Here is a 12429-nt window from a genome sequence, read left to right as displayed (position 1 = left end):
CTGCATAGTGCTTCATGATTAGGGTGTGGTCTCCTTAAAAAGACAAACAGGATCTTAGTTTTGTTGTTATTAAATCTTTCAAAATGTTTTTGATTGAAAAAATTTCTTTTTGTTTGTGGAATGAATTATATTTTAAATACACATTCATATAATACCTAGTAACTATCACAACATGTTTAGGTTATTACACTTATGACTAACACAGGGATGTTAGTACTAACTCCACATTATATGGAAGACCCTCCCCAGTATTTATCAGCTTGTATAGTACTAGTGTTTACTTCTGAACTAAGGCAGCCAGTCTACAGTAAACCCTTCTGGGACTGTGTAGGGTAAATGGTTTTTCAGGCTTTTCTGTCCTCCCACCATCAGGATTGCCCTGCCTGATGGGGCACCTGCAGTTGTTACATTGTTGCAAGCAATCTTATTTACTTCTGTGGGCCATGGGAGGAGTAGTGAGAGATAATCACCAGGAGAGCAGAAGCAGGAGAGAGAAGGGGAGAAAAGAAGGCCAGAGAAGCCCACAGTGAAGACTTGCTGGGGCCTGGTGGCCTCGTGGCCTCCTGACCAGGGGCACCCCTGTGTGCTGTGTACTTGGTTGCTACAATGCATGTAAAGCTCAATAAAAGCCTGAGAAAGCCACTGAGGGCTCCAGGACTCTCCTTTACCTGTCTGCCGGATCATAGAAACCTGCTCAGTGGCCTATCGTGACTCTACAGACTGGCACTTCTAATTTAGAGTCTTAGAGCTGTGTCTCCTCCCCTTGTACTCAGTAGGGTCGTACCAACTGGCAGCTGCACTAGAAATACCTTCCTGTGAGATTTATAAATTATAATTCAGGAGCGTTATAAATGAATTTCACAAATTATGTAAATAAATATACCAAAAACAGTACAATAAATATGCTGTTTTATTTTTATTTATTTTTATTTTTTATTTTAACATTTATCAATTTTTTAACATTTTTTAGACAATATTTGCTTCCCCCCACCCCCTCGGATTGAGTCCCCATAGAATTTCCTTCCTCAAGGCCCCCATGCACCATCACCATAGTCCCCAGTGCTACTCCCTCCCTCCCTGTGATCCCTCTCCCTTCTCCTCCCCTGCAGGATGTCTCTGGTTTACAATGGTCTGTTTTTGCTTTGTTGTGGTTTGTACTGTAATTACTATTTTTTTACACTGATGTCCTATTTGGTTCCCCTATATTCCTGCCATAAATGAAACCATCTGATATTTTTCTTTTTCCTCCTGGCTTATTTCACTGAGCATAATTCCTTCTAGCTCCATCCACGTTGCTGCAAATGGCATGAGTTTATCTTTTTTGATTGCAGAATAATATTCCATTGTGCATATATATCACATCTTCTTGATCCAGTCATCTATTTTTGGGCATTTGGGTTGTTTCCAGATTTTACCTATTGTAAATAGTGCTGCAATAAACATAGGTGTACAGGTGCTCCTTTGAATCACTGTTTTTGTGTCCTTTTGGTAGATCCCTAGGAGTGGAATTGCCAGATCGTATGGTAGCTCCATTTTTAGTAGATTGAGGAATCTCCAGACAGCTTTCCACAGTGGTTGGACGAGTTTGCACTCCCACCAGCAATGTAGGACAGTTCCTTTTTCACCGCATCCTTGTCAACATTTGTTGTTGCTTGTTTTTTTTTTTTTTTTTTTAAGTGGCTGTCTTTATTTATTTATTTATTTATACAAGAACCGGGGTACAGACCAGATGTGTGGGAGAGTGAGAGGATTCACCAGAGACAGAGCAGGGAACAGAACAGGCAGACTTATGATATCCACTGCTGAGGGGAGCAGCAGGAGAAACAGGAGAGGTCTGCCCTGCCATGTGGGACCCTTGTCGGATGGCTGGGATTGAACTGGCGCTGTAGAGGCTGCGGACAGCTTCACAGCGCTGTGCTCAACCACCTGCACCATCAGGGGAGGCCCTGTTGCTTGTTTTTTTTTTTTGATATGTGCCGTTCTCACTGGTGTAAGGTGGTATCTCAGTGTGGTTTTGATTTGCATTTCCCTGATGATAAGGAATGTTGAACATTTTTTCATATGCCTGTTGGCCATTTGCATTTCCTCTTTGGAGAAATGTCTTCTGAGTAAATATGCTATGTTTTAATTTCCAAAGTTGTTTTGCCTCTTGTTTCATGAACCATGCATGTTCACATGTGTAAACGTTTCAACAACTTTGACTAACTTAACTATCAACAACTCTTGCTGGTACTTTGCTTTGAATCCTTAAACTATTTCATTGCTAAACCTCTACATTTACTGACTGTTTGAACCATTTTGACCTAGATAAAATTCTATGACACTTTATTTAACCAGACTTCTGTACTAGATCATATAACTCTTCTGGAGGATACGCTCTAAGTGCCCCGAAACAGGTCAATGGATCAAGAAGATGTGGTATATGCCGAATGGAATACTACTCAGCAATCAAAAAGATATGCATGCCATTTGTGCAACATGGATGGAGCGAGAAGGGATAGTGCTAAGAAAAATGAGTCAGAAGGAGAAAGATAAATAACAGATGGTGTCACTAATATGTGAAATAGAGAGAAACCAAACTAATGGCCAGATAAAGACAAACTTAAAAACTAATCCTTGAAAGATGACTATAGAACTGAGGCATCCAGAGGGAGAATGAGGTGTGAACAAACAGGGAAGGAAGCACAATGGACTAAGATGTGTTCTCTGGGTCATTAGGTGGTGGGTGCACTCCAGTGGTGATATCTGCTGGGGGGAATCCTAAGGCTACTTCTATTAAATAATAAATTTATTAAAATAAAAGAATTCTGGGGCCTCCCTGGTTGCACAGGGGTTAAGTCTCAGCACTATTGAAGCAATCTGCAGCCACTGCAGCACAGTTCCATCCCCGGCCAGGGAGCTGACCCACAGAGTGCACCAGACCTCTTTTGTCTCCCCGCTGCTCCCCTCAGCAGTGTATTTCAGTAGATCTGCCTGTTCTGCTCCCCACTCTGTCTCTGGTGAATCCTCTCACCCCCTGCACCTCTGTCCTGTACTCCAGTTCTTGTATGCATAAATATATAAATCTTAAAAGAAGAGAGAAATTCTGAAGATGTATTTGGTCTTCAGAAGTCTCCAAAGACATTTATTTGAATAGAAAATGATGTACTTTAGTAAGACTAGCCATCAGTTGTGGAATTTTTTTTTTTTTCCTCTCAGATAAACTTCTACAATAAAGAGCTATTGGAATTACAGGGCAAGGGCTGTGCCGGGAGTGGAGGTGGGCTCCACCCAGAGCTTGTGGCTTTGCTGGGGATCAGAGGTGAGGTGAGGAGCCTGCTAGAAGAGAAAAGGATCATTTATTTGCCTTCATAAACATATTCATTTAGTGTGTTTATGCATAGACTAGAGTCCGCCCCCACCCCCACAAGGAGATCAAAATCAACAGATTGCATGTTGTACAAAAACCACACACATTTAAATCCATTTTTACTAGCGGTAGGTTAAATTTACTTTGCCTTAATGTGTAACGCATTATCTGATTCATTTCAGTGACTGATCCATCCAGTCTTCGTATCAGATTTATAGGAATATAAAGGAAATGATTAGAATGAATCTATTTAAATGCAAAGTTGAAGAAAAGGCGACCTTTGTGCAAAATCCAGATTTTTGAATGTGCTTTGTTTCATGGGGGCAGAAATACCAGTGATAAATATAACATTAGCATCAGGAGTCTCATGGAACATTAAAACCTTTAACAGGAAGAGCGCTTGAAATAATTTAGTGCTGATAAACAGCACTACAGGCAAGTTTTTGGCAATCTGTGATAAACCACACATTTTAAAAGACTCACAGAAATTCTTCTAAAATGTGTATCATACTGGAGTCGTGGCAAGTTCATGGGGGTTCTCAGAAGAGTATTTTCAAAGCTGAACATTTTCCATGGTTAAGAAGAAAGTTGTTTCAGTTAACAGTGGGAAATCTGTACACTTAACAGTGTTCTGATTCTGGAAGAGGCAAGTGGGAAGACAAGTAGCTACAGCTCAGTCAAGCAAGACTCTGCTTCTTGTTCCTGGCACACTACCACAAGTAGCAATGCTCTTTAAGCACCAGATCAAGGTGTATGTGTTTGTGTGTGTGTTGTGTAAATTTTAGTTAAATAAATGTATATTCTTAAATGCTTTTATAACTGATTTTTTTTCTCACCATTTTGATCTCTTGTATTCTCTTATTGCTTATCCAGAGCATAGGCAAGATACACTTTGATTATTTGTGGGTTGATATGAAAGATAATTTTTAAAATAATCCAGCTCCCTTGAAAAATGAAAAGTATTGGTAAATACCTTCAGACGCATTCATCTGCTGATGAAAGGTATTGATTTTTCGACCAAGGAAGTCTCCATACAAAGCTGAATACAATATCTGAGTCCATGGTTATTAGATAAGAGGTCAAAAAGAGCCCTTTGAAAATCCGATGACAAAGCAAAGCTTTCTAAGATATATAGAAGTTTAATTCTATCTAGGACAACACAGAAAAGAGCAATTTGTGACTCCTAGAAAGAGTTAGTAAAGGTATAATAGTTTTGAAGCCTTTTAGTTTTTATTTCTTTATTCTTTTTCTTTAAATCCTTTCTTGTGGGAGAGATAAGATAAATTAATTGCACTGGGGCTTTGGTGCATTTGGAACTGTGCCTATTTTTGCAGCAGTGGGCTTGACTGGCATTCTCTCCAGATTTGACAATATGGAAAATATGCAATTTACTGAAAGTCTAAGAAGGTTGGGGAGAGTCAGCCAGTTAACACTGACCCTCAAAGGGGAGAAAAACACACTTAAAAATATCTAAATTAGCACGCCTTTCAGGGGATGATACAAAAACAATGAAGATTAGCCAGTGCAGCTTGGGGAAGATGGTAGACACATATGCAAACCTAGAAAGCTAGCTAAGGGTTCAAAGGAGAGGCTCTCCAGTTATTAAAGGGATGTTGGGGTGACCCAAAAGGTCTAAAGGAGTTTGACATATACTTCAGTCAACTCTTCATAAGATGCATTAGAAATATCATTTTATAAAAAGGAGATAGAATGAAAACCAGTCATTCTCATGGATGGTCAAATTTTTATTTTTTAGCATTAATGTCAAGTCATTATCAATGTGAATTTTTAAGCTGTTATCATCTGGATAGACTAATGTCAAGTTTCTGTTGTGTTTGTAAGATTTCAAATATTTTCAAGTTTTCAAGAGTTGGCATTAACTTCTCTTTTAGTTGGTGATCTCTATTAACCAACTTGATTGTGAGATCACCATGCATCCATGATAGCAATCTGTGCAAAACCAGCAAAAAGCTTAACTCTTCTCCCATTATTTATATATGATTTACTGCTTTTCATTAAGCAGGTTACCAAAAATTTCAACAGTACTAATTATATCAAATATGAATCTCTTCCTTTTAATGAATTACTATTTCTAATATAATCTTTACATGTTTTAGCTATCACTAGGTTCTCAATATGCAAATGAACCCTACTACTTTAATCACTAATTTTTATCACTTTTGCTAAATTTTAATAAATTTCATTAATTTTTATCAGCATTTCAACTCTAATCAAGATTTAAATTTGATAATGAAGATAAACATCATATAAATCCAATCATTGTCCATAATTTCTCCATAAAATTCCATTAAACGTCTTCCCAAATTGGAAATAAAGTGGTGATTTCAAACTTTATTAAATGTTCCATTTCCATTAAAATCTATCATGGATTTTTAAATGAATACACTGCCTTACTAAGAACATTCCCAAGATTAGGGAACTTTGCTCTTAACTATACTTTGATGAGAAACAAATGATGTGCTTGTAATTTTTAATTTTTTTAAAGATTTATTTATTTATGCATACAAGAGCTGGGGTACAGGCCAGCGGTGTGTGGGGGTGAGAGGATTCACCAGAGACAGAATGGGGAGCAGAATAGACAGACTGACTGAAACACACTGCTGAGGGAGCAGCAGGAGAGACTGGAGAGGTCTGCTATGCCATGTGGGTAGCTCCCTGGCAGGCCGGGACACGGAACTCGTGCTGCAGAGGGTGTGAACAGCTTCATATGTTGCGTCTTAACCCCTTGCGCCACCAGGAGGCCCCATGCTTGCAATTTTTTAAAAAGATTTATTTTATTTATGCATACAAGAGCTGGGGTGGAGGCCAGAGGTGGGGGTATGTGTGAGAGGACTCACCAGAGACAGAGTGGGGAACAGAACAGGCAGATTGACCGAAGTACACTGCTGAGGGGAGCAGCGGGCAAGACAGGAGAGGTCTGCTGTGCCAGGTGGGTCAGCTCCCTGGCCAGAGATCAAACTCTTGCTGCAGAGGCTGCGGGTAGCTTCATACTGCTGAGATTTAACCCATTGCACCACCAGGGAAGCCCTTGCTAGTAATTTTGCTCTTCTGATTCTGTGAAGTAATTTCCCCAGACTCTCTTCCAGATCCATACATTTTGAAACTACTTTCCCACCTCTCTTTCCATATATTTGCAGCACTGATGCCATGAATTCCATTCCTAACACAAGGCAGTGCCAGCCATCTCCTGGTGTGTGGGCCTGGGAATAGCAGGGGGTTTCCTGAAGTTGTCCCCAGTGAGTACACAGAAGTGACTGTGCACTTGTAGGGTAAGGAAAAATGTCAGGCTTTTCTGCCCTCCCACCATCAGGATAGATGATTAGATGATGGATCCTTGCAGTCCTTAATGCATGCCTGATGGCAGGCACCTGGAGTAGGGTGTGGGGCATAGGTAGATGGAATTCACCTGGGCTAAGACTGGGCTTTTAAGGGTGGTGTCACGGGGACGCCAGCAGAAGCTGAAAGAGAAGCCGAGAAAGAAGTAGCAGAAGCCAAGAGAGAAGCAGAGAAGGCCCGAGAGCCCAGATAGAGTGAAGACTTGCTGGGGTCTGGGAGGCCTGCTAGCCTCCCGGCCCCCCAGCACCCCTGCCAGCTGTGTACCAGGTAAACCCCAATAAAAGCCTGCAAAAAGCCACTGAGGACTCTGACTCCTCCTTTACCCGGTCTGCTGGATCCTAGAAAACCTGCTCAGTGTCCGTTCCTGTCTCTACAGCACTACATAAAACTATCCCAGTAAAGAAATTGGGAATATCTCCAACTCAATTTCCTTCTAGTTGGATCTCAAAAATAACACGTCCAAACCAAAAATAAAACAAACAAAAAGAATTTGGACTGGGAAGTGCAGCACCTAGCTTAATGAACACAGGTGAAATACATTACTTTTGTAACAATTATGTAAACATGACCATAGGAACACGCAGCTAACGCCTTTCTTAGACCTTGAGAAAAACCCTGCAAATCATCAGGCGTATTGTTCATTCAACTCTCTCTAAACCTAACTGTGGTTCAGAGAATTCCCAGATGGTCTCTTCTAGAGTCCCAGCAACTGATGTACACACTTTCTCCCAGTTAATGAGTACATGGATCCATGTGGTGCAGTGAAGGAATTTTACAGGTGTAATCAATATCTCCTATCACTCAACTTTGAAGTAGAAGATTGTCCAGAAACATCTGACCTCATCGTGTGGACCTTTTAAAAGCAGAGTTTACAGGCCTCCCCTGGTGGCGCAGCGGTTGAGCGCTGGGCTGAGAGGCTGCCCGCAGCCTCTGCAGCACCAGTTCGTTCCCCGGCCGCCGGCGAGTGTCCCACAAAACAAACAAACAAAAAAAGCAGAGAGATTACTCTGGCAATTCATAGAAGATAAAGTCAGAAAGACACACATTCGCTGTCTGAAATAAAATGAATCTAGGGATACTTCCTCGGTGGGGGGCAGGTGTCAAGGAACTGCTGGCAGCCTCTGTTTGCAAGGAGTTGTCTTTGGCCATCAGTTAGAAGGAAGATGGAATCTACAATATGTAGTTTCATTGAATTGAATTCTGCTAACATCAATGGCCATGGACTAGAATTGGGATAGTGGATTGGACTGTGGCCCTATCTGGCATCTTAATTTCATCTATAATATCTTGAACAAAGAGCTCAACCATGCTGGACCCAAATTTTAGACTAACAGAAAATGTGAGATAATTTGGGTTATCTTAAGCTCCCAAGTTTGTGATAATTTGCCATGTAGCAATAGAAAACTATTAAGTGGGGCCTCCCCGGTGGAGCAACGGTTGAGTGCTGGTTTGCAAAGCTGCCCGCAGCCTCTGCAGCGCTGGTTCGATCCCCGGCTGCTCCCCGGCCACCGGAGGAGGGTCCCACATGGCGCGCAGACCTCTCCTGCCGCCCGCTGCTCCTCTCAGCAGTGTACTTGGGTCCTTCTGCCTGTTCTGCTCCCCGCTTTGGCTCTGCTGAATTTCTCACCCTCCGGCGCTTGTGACTGTACCCAGTGCTTGTATAAATAAATAAATCTTTAAAAAAAAAAAAACTATTAAATGCCTCTCTTCCCAGAACTTTGGTATAGAAAATAGATCATAAATGGTGGCTATTGAGTTATACAAGTGAAACCAGAGTGTAAGAGAGAGTGCACAGCAAAATGAGAGAGCGAGGTATTCACTACAAAGATATTTGTCTAGAGAATGCTGCCAGATCTTCAGGGAGAATCAAGGTAAATAGAAGGTAGAATTCCCTGCCCCAGGATTAAAAGCAGACAAAAGGTCACAAATCAAGAGTGCAGGCTTTCAGAAGACGGGATGGTGAAGATGATAACTCATGAGAACATACAGGTCCTCCTTGGGCAAAAAGTGGAAATTTGAGGGGCACAAAAAATATAAAAAGTCAAAAGTAAGTAGATTTATTATGTGGTTGGCACACAAACTCTCCAGTTTCCCCTCTTAATTTTTTTTCTAAAATCTATATTGCTTGAAGATGATTATGCTGTAAGTGAATGGTTCATGGTGAGGGCAGAGGATTGGATCTAGTTCAAGGTGGAAATGGGCCAGTACTGAGGGGTCACATACAGCTGAGAAAGTACTGTCCCCACGTAAGGATGCTCTAGGATTCAGCTAACTTCAATCACAACCACAAATTGAGAGTGCAAAAGAACTGTGAAATATTCATGATAATCACATGTAGCGGGAGATGTCTGAAAAAGAAGCACATGCTGTGAGGTCACGATTGTTATCAGGGAAACAAGGTGGCATTTGCTCTGATGAATTCTCTAAGGTTCAGGATCAGAAATTCTGCTTTCATCTCGGAGGCTTGATTTATTCCACAGATAAAGAGGGGATGCATGTCTGAGAGGGAGTGGGGAGGACCATACACAGTAATCAAGCTGCTTGGAAATGTATTTACATAAGAATGCAAATTTATAATGAGAAATATAATGTCAAGAGCATGGGGATATTTCAGTTGATTTATCTGAAGTATCAACACCAGTCTTTTCCTGTATGCAGCTCTATACAGGAAGTTGAATTATAAAGGGAAGGTGACTTGATTAGCTTAGAATTACAGAAAAGAAAGTCAAGTGATGTTTCCCAAATTTAATAGCCTCAGATTCGGACCATCACTGATGGCTGTCTTCACATCTTCACCTGGACTTGCACGCTTTAGTTTTAAACTTCATGCACTACATTCTGCCTAAATAGATCTACAGGGGCATCAAAACTATCCTTCCAATATGATGTCCTTTGCTGTAATCATGCAACAGTATAATATTCATCACATTATATTATTAGATAAGTGCTTACTTAGAGCATACACTCTTTGAGACAGGGGCCAATCCTTAACAGTAGTCATTATCCCAGCACCTAACAAGTCCCTCACACAGTTGTAAAGCCTTAATACACGATGACGTATGAGCTAGATGATCCTGAATGAATGGGTGAAATGTATGAGTGATATCTCAAATACATCATAATCCGTTTTCCTTTTCCTCGTCTTCCTTACCCCAGTAGGGTTAGGTGTTCTTCATCCATAACCCTATCAAACACTGAGAAAAATAAGGTCAGTTTTATGAAGATTCTGACAATGTGTTCAACTTTTCATTTGATATATACTGCAAATTGTAGGGGAAGGAAAAAGTATCAGGCTTTTCTGCCCTCCTCCCATTAGGACAGATGAGGGAAGCCTGCGGTCCTGAGTGCATGCCTGACGGCGGGCACCTGGAGTGGGTACACCTGGGCTGAGACTGAATGTATAAGGGCGGCGTCACGGGGACGCCAGCAGAAGCCAAGAACAAACAGAAGCTGAGAGAAGAAGAAGAGAAGCAGAGAGAACGCCAGAGAGAGCCCAGATAGAGTGAAGATGGGCTGGGGGACTGCCAGCCTCCCGGCCCCCCAGCACCCTTGCCTGCCGTGTGCCTGGTAAATCTAAATAAAAGACCTGCAAAAGCCACTGAGGCCTCTGACTCCCCCTTTACCCTGTCTGCTGGGTCAGAAAATCTGCTCAGTGTCCATTCCTGCCCTTACAATTGGCGTAAGTCGGCAAGATGATCCATGCAGGCGGGTATGGAGCCTCTGAAGACCTGAGGGACTGAGGAGTAACAGACTTTGCCTGTGACGACGCTGGAGGCGCCATGGCGGCACAGGAGATGGACAAGGTCCGGGAGCTGCGGGACCAGACCTCGGCTGCAGGAGACGCTCGAGAGGACCAGCCCAAGACCGCCGGGGCAGCAGAATCGTCGGGGAAAGAAAGAGGAGCACGAGTCCGAGCTCGCCAGTGCTGACACAAGCAAGAAGCCTATGGACTTGGGACTGATGGACTTGGACTGACAATCCCGCCAGGAGGCGGAGGACCTTGGCAGGTTATGTTGTTTGGGAACCTGGGGGTGGCCAGTGGGCCTTGATGGCCAAAATCAGCCTGTGCATGCCCAGCAGCCAGGCAGAGGAGAAAAGCCAACTGAGAAGGCAAAAGCTGGTGCTGATGCTAAGTTTGGGAAGCCCTGAGCGGCTGTTAAGCAGCCTGGGTACGCTGAAGACCTGTGAGTCTCGTAAAATCACCGGCTGGTGATGCCCTGCTCGTTGTCGGGTGAGGGTGAGGAGCTGAGTTACCCATCCTCGGGGCATGGGTGGGAAACGTGGCTTAGGGTGGAGCCCAAGCCGAAGAGGGGACCCGAGAGAGGCCGCATGTAGAGTTTGGATCCCCGACCCATGTGCTTGTGCAGTGGGTTGGCCTGAGTGCAGGGGTCTGCGAGTCGCAAGGGTGGCTGTGAAGGCCGAGTGTTGGAGCGACTGCAGACAGAAACCCTGAGGGTTGGCGATTACCCCCAACAGAATAGAATTGCCAATCCCAGAGCGAGTGCATCTGGGGGTGGATGCGGTGTGTGGCTTGTAGCCTAGACTACAGCCAGAGAAGGCCAGGAAGCCTGACAGCTCCTGGCATGTTACAGTAGATGCCGTGAGTGGTTCCCCTGTTGCACGAGCAGTGCCTTCGGCAGCAGATTTGGTGGCTCATCTGTTGGTGCCAATAATTGTCTTTTGCCACTAGGTTGGGGCCCTGCCTGGACTTATTTGTGTTCTGTTGTATTTTATGTATTTGTTGTTGTATTGTGAGGTATATTATTTGTTTTTGTGGGCCATGGCTGCAGTGTTCTATTGCCAAGAGAAACGTATGTGACTTGTGTAGATTGTCTGGCAGAAAACCCTGAGGGGGAGCACTGTAGGGGAAGGAAAAAGTATCAGGCTTTTCTGCCCTCCCGCCATTAGGACAGATGAGGGAACCCAGTGGTCCTGAGTGCATGCCTGATGGCGGGCACCTGGAGTGGGAACACCTGGGCTGAGAGACTGAGTTTATAAGGGCAGCGTCACGGGGACGCCAGCAGAAGCCAAGAATGAACAGAAGCTGAGAGAAGAAGAGAAGCAGAGAGAACGCCAGAGAGAGCCCAGATAGAGTGAAGATTTGCTGGGTGCTGGGGGAATGGCCAGCCTCCCGGCCCCCCAGCACCCTTGCCTGCCATGTGCCTGGTAAATCTAAATAAAAGACCTGCAAAAGACACTGAGGCCTCTGACTCCTCCTTTACCCGGTCTGCTGGATCAGAAAACCTGCACTGTGGTATTCCTGCCCCTACACAAATATAACCTTTAAATTACTCTCAAGAGTACAGTGTCAGCAACCTCTCCTCTTTTCTTTTCTTTCACATTTTGAAATTAATTTTTAAATTGGCTTGCAATATTAGTTAAACTTGGGGAGTACAGCTTCCCACCTCAATAAATGTATATGCCCCACTGAACCCACCACCAAATTTCTAGTTCCGTTCGTCACTATTAAATTTATCCCATCTACCCACTCCCCCACCCCATCTTCTCAATTTTCAAAATAGGTTCATTTCAATCTAACTCGTGATTATACACACACTGCACTTAAAGCATGTTTATAGCATCGCAGTTCAATACATAGGAATGCGTTTTTTAAAAAGATTATGCATACAAGAACTTGGGTACAGGCCAGAGGTATGGGGAGGTGAGAGGATTCACCAGAGACCGTGTGGGGAACAGAACAGGAGGATTCACTGAAATACACT

The 12429-nt window shown here is 43.3% G+C and overlaps 1 long non-coding RNA gene across 10 annotated transcripts in view; it reads right to left on the bottom strand.

The window, feature by feature from the left end:
- LOC119254866 (uncharacterized) overlaps positions 1-12429 on the bottom strand; it is a 64134-nt gene that overhangs the window by 20999 nt on the left and 30706 nt on the right. The gene's annotated exons all lie outside the window — the stretch shown is intronic.

Source organism: Talpa occidentalis, unplaced genomic scaffold (assembly GCF_014898055.3).
Source record: "Talpa occidentalis isolate TD23 unplaced genomic scaffold, MPIMG_talOcc4v2.1 talOcc4.3, whole genome shotgun sequence".
Lineage (NCBI taxonomy): Eukaryota > Metazoa > Chordata > Mammalia > Eulipotyphla > Talpidae > Talpa > Talpa occidentalis.
Note: the sequence above shows the minus strand (reverse complement) of the source record. Positions and strands in the feature narration are given on the sequence as shown.